Below are 14,004 nucleotides of genomic sequence, written 5' to 3'. Positions count from 1 at the left end.
CTCCTGGACCACTGTGAGAAGTCTTTTCTGCATGTTTTCCAAATCTCTGCGAAGGAACATGTAACACCACCTATCTCAATGTCTCTAGCATACACTCCTCTTTCTGCTGCAGGCTACTTTTTTTCTTTATACAGACACTGTGACTTTAGTGTACAATTTCTAAATATCATGTAGAGTCTTCCCTGAGCTGCTGCTTGAGAGTGGAGGCCACCAAAGCATCTTTGAGGCTTGTTCTGTCTTAAGTGCACCTATGTGTGGTACTTTGCAGCACAGACATTTAGAAAGAAATTTTCATGTCTAGGACCAATTTCTCAGATTATTTCTGACGGTCTGTATGACTGCTTTTCAGTCAACAGAACTTTAATTGTACCCCTATTCATTGTCTGACAATTTGGTCAACAAAGTTTTTGAAAATACTTTTGGGTCATTGGTGGAAGAGCTTGAGTTTTATCAAACCTAATATGTTCTATATACTCCAAAATATCACATTGTGACTTCGATTGCTGCTCTTTCATAAAACTGTGTTCTTGAGATCTGTCATCTTGTCAGGCCAAATCTATTTGTGCGAGTTAGTTTTTATTTATCTAATGTGTTGCAAAGACAAACTGACCACTTGAGCGAGAACGATGTAGGCTATGCTACACACATGCAGTTTTCTCTATTAAACAAACAATTTATTCTCATGAATGTTTTCCTCAAAGCAGTGCTGATAGCATTAATTTCATCTTTAACTGTATGTCAGTTGAATTTTGCAGCACAGTTCCCCAATGATTTTTCTTGAGACTGATGCTGACTTAATTGTTCTGTTATATAGTCTAGGTCATCTTCTTTCTTTTGAATTTTGGGCTGAGAAAAATTCACCAGCTGAACATGCCAGAATGAATACATATCTTTTGATATTCACTCATCATGTGACTGCTGCAGACAGACTTTTTGACTTTATTCTCTTGAAAAGAGATACAAATAACCATTGTTTGATTAGCAGACAACAGATGGGTTGTTTTCTTTACTCTAGGTCTTCCTAAGAAAGTGGGCTCCATTACATTCAGGAACAGAATGAGAATGAAACTCATCATTAAGTAAACACCTGGTTTCTGGTGCTTATCATATTTGTATTTTCTTCTGTAATTCCTTGACAGAAATACACAGGGAAAAATATTGACAGGAGGAAAAAAAAGAAAAGCAAAAGCAGTAGGATTAGCAATATCTGGTCTTTGCAGAAAAAGATTATGTATTCTGCTCACTCTAAAGATATTTTGCAAAATAGCAGATGAAAATATATATATTTTAGAAAATTTCTGTTTTCTGGTTACCAAGAAGTTTAAATTTAAACTTCATATTTAAGAAATGATAGCATGAATTTAAGAGCTGTATTCACAGCTTTGCACTTTCTATTGATTACATCGCCAGTGGGAGCTTCTGATTACTGTTGTGATTGGACCACTACTGATTCACAAAGTGCATCAAAATAATCAGAATAATCTTTATCACTGCTGACTGAACAGAGGTACAAAACTCCAGTTTTAGTACTTAAAGCCATTTAGTTTGTTTTGCTCTTGCTCTTCAGATTTGAGTTGCTATGATTGCATCTGAGAATCAAGTCACTCATATTTGCATTACTACACCTTTTCATTTTAGTGTCCCTATTCCCTAAAAGGTGGTTCATGCAGAAAAGAAAATGTCTTGCTGAAAGCATAGTCTGAAATTTACAAAACAAAAACAAACAAACAAAAAAAAACACCAAAACCAAAAACAGCTGTAATCTGTGCATAATCTAAATCTTTATTACCTAACAGTATCTATAAATTGGAAACTGCAAACATTGTCTGCAGCATCAATGGCATACAGGCATACCAATTAGAGAAACAGGAAAGGTACAAAACTAGGGAATAGCACCTGACTGATGTTTATGCTCTTCAGATTTCTTGGACAGTTTTTATGTCATAGGAAAATATGCTGAGACATGCCTGAGCTGTGACTTTGTGTTCTGGAGTTTAATCCTTTTGTTTCCCCTAGTCTGATTGATTCAGCATCTGAATACACTGTACCATGAGGATCCTCTTATCCTGAGCAGAAGTCTGTCAAAGTCAATTCCAACAACTGATGAGGCCGTTCAGGTGAGGTTTTTGCTCTCAAATTGGCTTTATAGGTCTCTGTAGGAGTCTGAATGTACAGAATGAACAGTATAGTGTTCATCTCCCTTTTTCTTCCCCTGCAGATCAGGAACAACGTTCAGGGTACCTTGCTCTCCCCTTTCCATTCAGCAAAGACTCAATTTGCAATTCATTAGAAAAAGTTCATGGAGTTTTGGACCCATAGCACTACAAAACTTCCAAGTTATCATTATTTGATGAAGCTCTCAGACCTCCGGATTCACCTCTATCTTATTGTTTTACAGTTCCTAAATGAACAGACCAATTTACTGCAAGTCTGTGAAGGAGTGTGAGGCTGCTCATTGCCTGGGAACAAAAAAGATGAAGTAGGAGGCAATTTACAAAATCAAAGAATGCCACATTGCCTTGGTTTTTACTTTATCTCACTGCTAACCAGCTCTTTGTAAGCCTTGATTAGGCAGACAGCATGTTTACACAGCCCAGGCAGCATGCTCCTACATGAGAAAGCAGTTTTTTTAATTAAGCACACTCTTTTTTCATAGTCTGCTGCAATTTAAATTGCTGTTCATTTTCTTTTGTACTAAACTTATCTCTTTTTTCCATCAAGAGCTTTTCTTCTCAAATTCACGATGTTCTCTGTAGTATTTACCTTGTGCTGGGTGACAAGATCAGTGTCATATTAAGGTTCCTTAGATTTCCATATGAACTCTGGTTTTGGTTAGATTTTCCATCAGTACTCTGGGCACGTTGCTCTTCAGCTACTGCAACAAAGAGAATGGCCAAAGGGGTAGTCTGGGAAAATATACTCTAATTATTATCCACAGTACTTATTTATACTCCATTCAGTTTGGGTATTTGCATTATTAACTGGAGAAATTTGGACAAAGCAAACAGATCACTTGGTATGTTTTCTGTCTTTGTTACTTTGTGGAACCACATTTCTACTCTCCAGACACATTTCAGTGCATGTGCCATTTTAAAACTGATTTCCATCACACTAATACTTAGTGAAAACTTGTGAAGTGCGTCTTTGAGGCCATCGAATAAATTCACTAGAGAGTATGCAAATTAATGTTAGAGGAGGGGCACCCTAAGTGGAAACTCTCAGTCCTTGGAAGAAGTGTCAGAGCTTCCATAGAGATCCCCTATTGGATTGGGAGATGTTGGAAGTTGTGTGCTTGCTTGCTTAAAATATGAGCAGTTTTTAATCAAGTCAATCTTGTAAAATAAACAAGGGTGAAAATAAAAGTTGAGTAATATTTATTACTCTGTCCTTCTGTATAGTATGGTCCCGCAGTCTCTGCCACCTCTATTCTACATGATGAGTGGGAGCAACTTCATTAAACCATAAGATTTAGTGATGAGGTAGACTATTCTCTCAAGCTGTTGAGAAGCTTCTGGAAAGCTAAGGTATCCTTCTGCCAGATCAAAGAGTATGCAATCATTTGGCTGTTGCTTTCAGAAGGAGCAAGTCTGCTAATCTGGGGAGTTAGATTAAAAATACTGCTGTCTGCTGAAAATGGTTGAAGTGCACCTGGTCTGTACACAGGCTGTACATAGAACACTAGGCTGGTCCTGAAAAAAAAACATTAGGAGAAATAGCTTTCAAAATTTGTCTCCCAAACTATTACAGATTTGTTTGAAATAGCATGCAGCACTTAAATAGGAGGAGAGTTCATCTTCAAGGTAATCATCTAGCAAATTTAATCAATTAAGTAGCATCAAAACATGACAAATTACAAACTTCTTAGTATAGACTATTACAATTTAATTTAAGCCAGCTGTTCAATTAAACTATTAATAGAATCCTCAGTTTTTTCACTTTCTTGAAATTGGAAAGAAGTACCCTGAAAGCTCTTCTCAATTCCACAAAGTTATTAAGTAAAGAAGATTTAGCAAACAAGCAGAAACACAGACAGAATACTTTGTAAATCTCAGCTTAGTAGCTACTGCTTGAGGATTAGTGTACAAAGCTATGCCTTTTCTAAATCATTTTCTTTAAATGATATCAGCTGTTTCTTAGAAACCTTTTAATATAAGGACGCTATTTCTGGTTTTTCCTCTCTGCATTCTGTAATAAAGCCCAAAGACCACTTTAAACTGTGCAAGGACTTAAATTTTGAAAGCTCTCTAACGGTCAGCACCTCTTGAACTGCCAGGACTCTAAGAAAATCTGAGGCAACCACATCACAAAGTTGTTCATTTAGTGTGAGTGTACTTCTGGTCTTAAAAGTAAATCTGGTCTGAAAGCAGTGCTCATGAATCAGAGCTCAGATATCTGTGCCAACAGTGAGGCAAAGCCAAGCAAAAATATATTTGCAAATTCTGTCTTTACCCATAATTCATGTACTTTAATGAATACTTGCTAGATCTTTATTGGATTTAGAAAGTCATCCTAAAAATGCTTATGGAACTAATTTTACAAAGCAAATAGAGCCATATATATATGTATGTATATATGTATGTGTGTGTGTAAATATATATATAGTTATATATAGAGAGAGAGAGAGAGTTTATATATATATACTTCGTGTGTGTGTATATATATATACTTCATATATATATAACTAACTAACTATATATATATATATATATATATATATATATATATATATATATAGTTAGTTTTCTGTTGTAACAGTATTCAAAATAATGCCTCTAATTTGTCAAGGAAATACAGATCCAGTTATCCACAAAGGCAATGTGAGGAAGGATGCTGCAATCCACCTTTTGCTTAGGGGTCCATGTTGGCCACAAATGTGCTACATTCCAGCAGCACTCATTCACACCCTTTTCAGACCAGAGCAGTATACACAGGTTTAACATTGTGCACCTTCTCTAGGTACCTGGCATTGAATTTATATGGGACCACTGTATGGCTGAAAATCTGTAGAGAGCAGATGTGTTTAAGCATTGAATTTACGCGATGAGGATGTTCATCAAGAAGGCTACTGTCTGAGTATAAGCTCTGGAAACCCCTTCTTGCACAGAGGAAGAGCATGTTATCCTTTCTTAGGTTACAAGTGTTCCTAACCACAAGAAGAGAGAGGCTGAGCACCGTTTGTATCACAGCAGTCTCAGCTAGTTCCTCATGTTCCTACTCTCGCAGCCTGTAAAGTCAGCCTCAACTTTGAGAGTCCGAGGTCTGGGTTTTCTGAGTTTTTTACTCTCTTAGATGTTTAATTTAAGAGGAGATGGGGCAGTAGTACCCAGCTTGGTGCAGAAGGTGAGCTGTTATTCTGCATGCATCACTGCTTTTGTTTTTAAATTGGTTTTGTGATTCCAAAAGCAGCCTAGCCTTGGTCTCTGCTTAGGCTCAATGAATTTATTCCATTTTTTCCATTTTCTCCCTTACTTGTACTAGGTGACATCACCCTAGGAAATTATTTAAGTGATACAGAGACTTTCTCAGTCTGTAGCTGATTTAGACAGTGAAATGACCAAAGCCTGCCTTTGGTTAGGAGTGCTGCTGGTACCCCATATCTTCAATACCTCTCTGAAACAAAGTCTTGTTTGCTGCTATTTGGTGAAGCACTCCCTTGTCACAGCTGCTACTTAGACAACTAAGACTTGGCCCACTAGGCTGCCAAGAGAGCAAGAAGAGATTTGTAGATGCCAGATGAGCTGGGAGAAGGAGGAAGAGCCCAAGTGTCTTGTTCGGTATTTAATGAAGACAGAAGGAATGCTCCTGCAGAAGCTGTAGGTGAAAGATGTTATAGAGGAGCTAGAAATTACTGGCAATGGTGGCAAAAGCCGTAGGGAATGAAACAGAGGTAACAAGAAGAGGATGAAACTGAGAAGGGCAAGGACAGAACTGCCTGTACCTCTTCCTTCCTGAATCCTGTGAGTGCTGCACGTTGCCAGATCCATGGTAACTTTAATTCCATGGCTAGTATGTCAAGGTAACTAGTGCAGGTTAAGCTATGAGCACATGGTAGTATTGTCATTCAGAAGTTCAGTTTTGTTCATGTTTAGAACAGAAATAGCTGTTAAAATAGGAAATAATTGAGAGTAAGCCATTATTCAGTTTTCAACTGACCCCATACAAAAAGCCACTGTATACAAAACAGCACATACTTCATATACCTTGACCTCATTCTCTGAAGAAGCTGTATTTTAAATAACAAGCAAATATTTGCCTATCTTAGATACCACTTGGAAAAAGAGGATGAATGCCAGCAGACTGTTAACAAAGCAGCAGGTTTGCAGCATGCTGCTCAAGGAAGACAGGAAGGTGAGTATTTGCTACTCAATTCCCCATCCACCTCTGCTTGTACAGCAGTTGTTTCACCAAGTTGCTAATGAGAAGGAAGCTGAAATCCTGTAGGGATATGGGATGATTCAGAAAAAAATACAAAAGAAAGCATCATGCTTTTTAGTTATCTCTAGAGATTCACCAAACTAGTCACTTCATAAGGAGCAACTAACAGGCATTAATGTTAATTCATTGCTCTCCCTCCTTCTTTGCTCTGCTAGAGGTTGCTGCAGGTAATGTTTCTAAAAAGAGTATATTATTTTAGCGAATACAGTAATGGATCAGAACTGGAGTATTTCCTACTCCCACTTCACACACTGTATTAAAGATTCCTGCATTGACTGATGTTGGCAAAAGCATGCATGCCTGTTTTGAGCATGAATGTTAAGGCTGTAGATGCCTCATGCTATCGGTGTAACTAAACAAGCAGCTATACAGCTAAACCCAGCAACCATGTTACTGTTTTATTCACTAGCAGGAAAGCAGTCAGAGATGTCCTCAAATCAACTTTTATTCTACAGTACAGCGCCAAGCAGAGATGACTGTAGATCCAGGGTCCACAGCTTATGAGACATTATTTAATTCTTTTAATTCAATTTGTTCTATTTCAAGCAGAAACCTGTGAACCAGAAATCAAAGAAAATCTGATTTCAGAAGCACTTGTACTCAGTGTATTTGAACCAAAATATTTCCCTCACATAGCAGCTGCTCCAGGGGACAGGGATATTCTCTACACCAGTAATGAGGTCCACAAAGCATCAAGGGAGCCCCAGGGCATCCCTGCTGTACACAGTTTAACAGCCCCAAACTTCCAGCTCTTCCATCTCAGCTCTGCCATGAAAACGACGGCGTTTCTGAGAGCCCTCAAACAGCTCTGGTTTAGGGATTTCAGGATATTTCTCTAGAAACTGAAGCAGACTGTGGACAGGTTCTGGCTTTGTGATGACAGACAAGCGCTGCAGGGGAGCCCTATGCTTGCTATACAGCAAAGGCATGGTGCAAGGTAAGAGTTTAAGGACCTCTGGGGTGGGATGTGAGGCCCAGCAAGTCTGGAGACTGCAAGGGTGTTGGAAAGTGCATTACCTGCACTGGGCCCTAGCCATGAGGTGATCAGACTAAGCCTTCATGCATAATCCTCCAGGCTTTGCTTCCTGAACTTGAGGAGCTTTTGATGATATATTTGGGGCTAGTTGAATTGCTTGTTCTTTTGGGACACCTTTGATTTGCTAATATAGTACTTAGAAATCCAAAAATGTCCTGAAAAAATCAAAACCTTAAAATGTCATGTTATTTTATGTTACTACATTTCTTGCTGTGGGCTTTCTGGACAGAACATTTTTAATTATTTAATTCAAAACAGAATACACATTACCAGCTGGGAATTTGTGTACAGCTTAAATACATCATGCATAGCTTTTTATTTCCAATGACAAAAGACTTATCTTCAGACGTAGCACAGGGGCATTTACTCCTCTTCTCTGATTAACTCCAACTCAGCCCTAGTTGAGGTTGCACTGATTTTAAAGATAATTCTGGAGAATTATCTATAAAGATAATTTTGCTTTCGTTTTGCAGTACAAAGAGGAAGAGTGGGAGGAAAGCCTCAGGGCTGGAAAGAAATGGAAAGCTGAAACTGTGCAACATGTTGTAGTAGCAAAGTCACGTATCACTCCTTACCCTGGGCCGTGGCAAAGGCAGTATTAAACTTGGCTTCAAATTTGGGAACATTTATTTATAGTAACATTACATTTAATTTCTCCCATCCTGTTGGAATTCTCAGATTTGTAAAACTGCTGGATCTTTTCCAGGCCCTCCTACGCTTACAGAAGTCCTACCAACCTCTCATTACTATCTTACAAGAAGCATGATAGGCTGCTTAGGCTAATAGTTGGCTTGGATTATGGCTTAGAGGCTTTCTTACTTTAATTTATATGCATACGATATAGAGTGTAACAAGCACTCAATTACACAGATTCTTTCCTAGAAATTACCCATCAGGAATAGATGATCTCTATTTGGATTTTCTGATGAAAATTACAAATGTATGAGCAGAAATGCAGTTTCAGTTACTTTCTATTCTTTGCATAGCCAAGGTTCAGGTAGTGTTTGTTATTTTAATTTTCTCTGTTCCAGATAAGTCCTGACTTAAGTGCCTTTATTCACCTGTGTGTGCATCCCAGGCCTGCTCAGATCAGCACCCATCATACAAAAGAATAAAATCTAAGAAAAGGAAAATAGCCTAGAGCCCAAGCAGATGATCAAGAGACTAGTTACCTTCATTCACTCATGCACCAAACCAGCCCTTTGTTATTATAATATCACTAGACCAAATTATGACCGAGACGTTCTTTTAAACTCGGTTATTCTTCAATAAATGACAGCTTAGTTGATTGCAAGTATGTTTGTCGGGTTTTTTTGTCATCAGACAAGTTTAAGCTTTATGCAGTGATTCCTGCCTTTGTTAAGGCATATGAAACTTGTTTGTTTAAACTAAATTTAACTCAGCTATTGTAATCATCCTCTGTATGGCATGTAACAGCACAGTATGTTAGGCAAACAAAAACCTGCTTCTAAGTCAGAAGCTAAATGTAAAGACCTGCCTGGAGGGCACAGCTTGAGGAGGTAAATGCTTGCCATGATCTGTCTGAGTCTTCATAAGGGCTCCATGATGGCATCTTCAGTGCCCATGAGCTGGGTTTGCCTGCTGGTTTCCCAGATGTTCTCATGGTAAGATTTCAGAAGGAATTCAGGGATACTACTGAATTCTTGCTGCTTGTTTTGACTTTGACCTAAAGAACAGTTTGTACTTCCTTTTAAACAGAGGTGTAACTGAGGGTGCAGCACTGTTTGCAAATTTAGCAGATAATAGACTTGTTTCCCTTCTCCTCCTCTTCAGTCAAATGAAAGCTGCACACTACTCAGGCTGCAGGTGGCAGGACCCAAACAGGTGCATTTTACATTTTCTTTCCTCAGATGTGTGATGGCTTTCATGGTCAGGTTGGTTACAGACTCACTGAGCTCATGTATTTTGGCTAACGTTTGTATTCTCAGAGATAGCAGCTCTGGTTGAAATTCTCCCTTTCTGACCTCTCTCTCTCAGCATGTAAGGTTATGTAATGTTATGTACCTCTCTGCTCATTTTCCTTTTAACTCTGTTTGATCTCAGAGTAGGTGTTTGCCTGAAGTCCCATCATGGCAACTTCTGCATTTGATGAGTATTACCAGCATAGACACGGGCACCATGGAGGGAATCCCAGCCACACAGAAAAACGTAAGTCCACTTGAATGTTTTCTCCTGGTGATGCTCTTTCACTTCTTACCAGTACCTCAGACTCCCATTCCATAGAAGCCTCTTTCCTGCATGGTTAGTCACTGCTTCTTCCTCCCTGAGTAAAATCTACCTACATTTTTTTTTCTTGTTATCGTGTTTGAGAGGGCCATGAACCAACCCTGCAGCTTGCTCCATGAGAACAATTTGTGCCTTTTTACTTCTCTTCTGCGGCATTAGGGAGTACTCAGTAAAGGGTTTGAGAGGCCAGGAAAAAGTTACATGTGCCCTTTTCACCACTGGTGTACTAAAAGCAAGGTGGTTGTTGTGGTGTTTGTTTGTTTTTTGGTTTTGGGGTTTTTTTTTGTTTTGGTTTGGTTTTTTGTTTGGTTTTTTTTTTTTTTTTTGAAGGGACAGGGTTGTTTGTTTGGTTTATAGTGTTCGGTTGGGGTTTATTTTAGCAAAGGGTTGTACTCAGCGTTGAACAATTTCTTGCGGCTTTAGAAATTACGCAGCGCCACCTGGTGACTGTGCCAAGCATTGCGCCCAGCGCCCCTCACACACACATACACACCCCCACCAGCACGGGGCGCAAGTCTCAACTTTTGTATGGCTGCTTTGCTTGCAAGGGTAAGGAAATGGTCAAACCCTGGACCAAATGACAGCAATTTAATGGACTGAGGATAGAAATAAAATTAATTCCCAATACAGCTCATACCCACTACCTCATAGCTCTCAGGGGAAAAACAAACAAACAAACAGAACACAGCATAAAACCACAGACCATGTGTTGGGGAAATAATGAGGTGAAAACAGCTCCAGAGCAGCGCTGCAAATGCTGGTCTGTTACTAATGCGTTCATGTGAGCTCTCGAGAAATTTTCCTGTGGGAAAAGAGCATGTTTGTTGGTTAAAACTCCTCTCTCCTTATACTGGTTTGCCTTGCAAAGCATAGCATCTTTGAGCTCCAGCAGTTCCTAGGTCAAAAGCATTTCTGCAGGGACACAGCTGGTCTGCTACTCATGGACCCGTGGTGGGAAGGTGAACTTCTGTTGCATTTTGTTTGCTTGCTTAATTTTTTATGTCGATCAGCCCCTTCTTCATCCCTCTGTCCATTAAGCAGGCATACACAGTCATCACTGTCTTTGGTTTCACCTCTGTAAGATCTAGAAGAGCACACGCTCAGGAACCAGTTCTTCTTGCCATGGATACAGTGTCCTCATTTGCCATGGGAAGAGGACTTTGTTGGCTCTTGGGCTGATACCCAAAACTGACAAGTTAGCTCTGTCCCTGTCCAACATAATTTCACCTACTACCTTCTTTACTGACATTCAGCTTAGCCTTCAAGATGTGCAGCAGTCCTGCCACACCAGTTTTATGCATGCAGTTTCATCTTTTGCCATATTCCTCTTTCACAGCAGAGACAAGTGTCTTTAATGTGTAAATTCACCTTTGAAATGTCAAGACCACTTTGCCAACTGTTAAAAGTTGTAATTAATATTTGTTAGGGCTAATAGCTAGCATGCCTAATAGAGGACATATCAGCTAACATTTACATTCCTTTTTCTGTTTGCTTTTTTAGGAATGATCAAATGAGACTATTATCGACACAAAAACTGTCTGTCATTCTGCTACTTCATATTAGTCACAGAACACACATTTCAAAGCCATGATTTAATAGAAATACTTTAAACCTGACAACTTATGATGATTCAACAAGATGAGAAAAAGACAAGGGCTCAGTCTCCAAACCCTGGTCACTGGGTGAGCATTTCATAAGCCTGAGCAAACAGGAGAGATCATTACAAAGAAGTGCTTGAGTTGTTCTGCATTGCTCTCAATTAGGCAAGGTAGTCCAGACAACCACTACTCAGGCATTACAGACAAGGACAACAATTTGATTTCAAGAAGCACTACCTGTCTAAAAGATCCTGTGATTAGGAACTCCCACTCCTTTTGGATGCAAAAGGGGAACCAGCACCCTGAATTTCTGGGGTACAGTTGGACTTGCCAGATTCTTTCAGGGTCCAGTTCACTACAGTGTCGTCACTGACTTGCTGACCATCACTCAGGTCCTTGCAAGACATTCAGCATGTACCTGAACAGGGGCAGAGAAAACAAGATTTGGCTCAGATCCTGGGCTGAGGCACAGCAAGCACACAGCCTGGAGGGAATGTGAACTCATAGCAATGTGCAAAGTCTTCATATAGCCTCAGCTCTGCTTTTTGTTTTCTTTCTTTTTTTTCCTTTTTTTATTTTATTGTTCACCCCTTCAGTGAAATGGAAGAGCCATCTATTGTATCTGTGGCACAATTTCTGTTAAACTGTTTAACCTCTAATTCTTATTTCATATTCAGACATCACTAATGGACTGGAAATTATTCAGCTTGCAAATACCCAGTTAAAATAGAAATAAAAACGCTGCTTTTCATCTTTCTCCTTGCTTGGTGGGATTACACTGGTTGTGCAAATGCAGCACATGAAAAACACTGCCTGGTGGATGAACTAGGTGATACTCTAGGTTACATACACTTATTACTTTGCACAAGAAACTGGGTGAATATACCACACAGGTATTAGGCAGAGAGAATGGTGCTGAATCCTCTTGTTGAAGGAAATATTGGATGACTTTAGCTCAGAAGAGTTTTCTTCCCATGGCTGTAAGAGTGAACTAGAAAGAGCCACAGTAAATCTTTCTCTGGGGAACGAATGGGAAACTGTACTACAGAAAGTAGAGTATGGAGAGAGAAAAGCAAACCCTTATGACCTTAAGAACATAATAAAGATGGTCAGGCCAGAGGAAGTCTGGGCAAAAATGAGGGACTGTGGAAGTTGCCTGTCATCGTGACTAGTGGGAAGTAGAACATGCACGAAGAAGATGAGACAATAGCTGGAAATATGTAGACACTGCTAAGACTAACCTTGAGCCTCATCCTTATTTAGGGGCTAACAACAATTTATGTTTAATATTTTAGTCCAATAGCAATGTTTTCCCTTATCTTAGAGAATCTGTTGTTCATTTGTTTGAATGTATGTAAGCATACAAACCTAAAGATAGGATAGGGTTTAGCCTTGAGGTTTCCTCACAAGCATATGTTCTCAACAAACAGCAAATGCTAAAGCTAAATATGTTTCAGTCTGCTCTGACACTTACCACATGATTCTTCTAGCATGTTCCAGTCATCAAACAACATATACAACCTTCAGTCGTCTACTAAGCAACCTACTAAGGAGTAATTTCAACAAGAACATAAATTCAGTGAAAATATAAATACGTGTTCAACTGTTGCTGGATGAAATGGTGGGTCGTGAGAAGAAAGGGCATTTCCATTCTTCAAACCCTACAGGGCGAGCGTATTTTCACTTTGCAAGTGCTTTCTATTCGACATGTATGTGATACATGAGAAGCCTGAGATTTACTGTACTTGGGTATACAGAGCTAAAAAGAAACACCCCTCAGTTGTGAGTTGTATGTAGCTATGAACTAATACCTTTTTTTCTTCTTTTTTTTCCTGCTGTGTTATGTGCTGTTAAATAAAACACTGACTCCCTCCTTAGGGTCAGTCAGGCTCCTGCTGTGTTCTGAACTCTCTACTGACTTAAATTTTGAGTTCCTCTGACTTAATCTGAATTTCACTCAAGATATATTACAAAAAAGTGTTTTTGTCTTCTCTGAGTATGTGGAGAAATGTAACAATACCAAGAGTCATTTTGGTATCCAGAACAGTGTAACAGTGGTGTCTAACAGGCAGAGCTGTACATAAGCATCGGTGCTCAAAATCTTGCCAAGAATTTAGTTTTCTAGATAGCAGTCTAATATTAGCCAACACAAAACTTGACAGTGGAAAAGAGTCAGGCAAAGCTGTTCATTCATTAGAATAGCTTAGACCAGATTAAACTGGGAAAAAATATAAAATGTAAAATGATTAAAAATTGCAGTGGCTGGTGTGTTAATTAGGAGCTAATTCTCTTCTGTTAGTAAGTGATACACGGATGTTCTCAGCTCTTCAAAATAAACAGAAATTCCAAAGTAATTGATTACAGCATTTGACTTTGTTGAAAAAATCTACGTGTTGAAAAATCTACTGTCTGTTGTAGTTTAATTTGTATATTAGTTTAATTTGTGGTCTTTTTTTCCTTTTTTTCCCTTTTTTGAGAAGAGGGCTAGGAAAGACAACAAGGTTTAGGTCATACACCCTTTTTGCTATGTTATAGTTGAATCAACAAGAGATCTACAGGGAATGTTTATCATTGCTTGAAAAACAGGAAATAATGAGGAGATCACTAGGCATTTTTATTCTCCAGCATATTTTGGTTAAGCAGTGATTGTTACAGTGGTTCTTCTGACCTTAAAATAGATCAAAATAG

The 14,004-nt window shown here is 38.9% G+C and overlaps 1 long non-coding RNA gene across 1 annotated transcript; it reads left to right on the top strand.

Moving 5' to 3' along the window:
- Positions 1-46: 46 nt before the first annotated feature.
- On the top strand, positions 47-13,199 carry LOC107313245 (uncharacterized). The gene is made up of 5 exons (XR_014945305.1): positions 47-1,079; positions 2,017-2,117; positions 6,263-6,348; positions 9,536-9,640; positions 11,219-13,199. It is a non-coding gene; the product is annotated as an uncharacterized LOC107313245 (long non-coding RNA).
- The last annotated feature ends 805 nt before the right edge of the window (positions 13,200-14,004 follow it).

Source organism: Coturnix japonica, chromosome 4 (genome assembly GCF_054131305.1).
Source record: "Coturnix japonica strain WE chromosome 4, WE-NBRP24, whole genome shotgun sequence".
NCBI lineage: Eukaryota > Metazoa > Chordata > Aves > Galliformes > Phasianidae > Coturnix > Coturnix japonica.
This window is presented reverse-complemented; position numbering and strand designations above follow the sequence as displayed.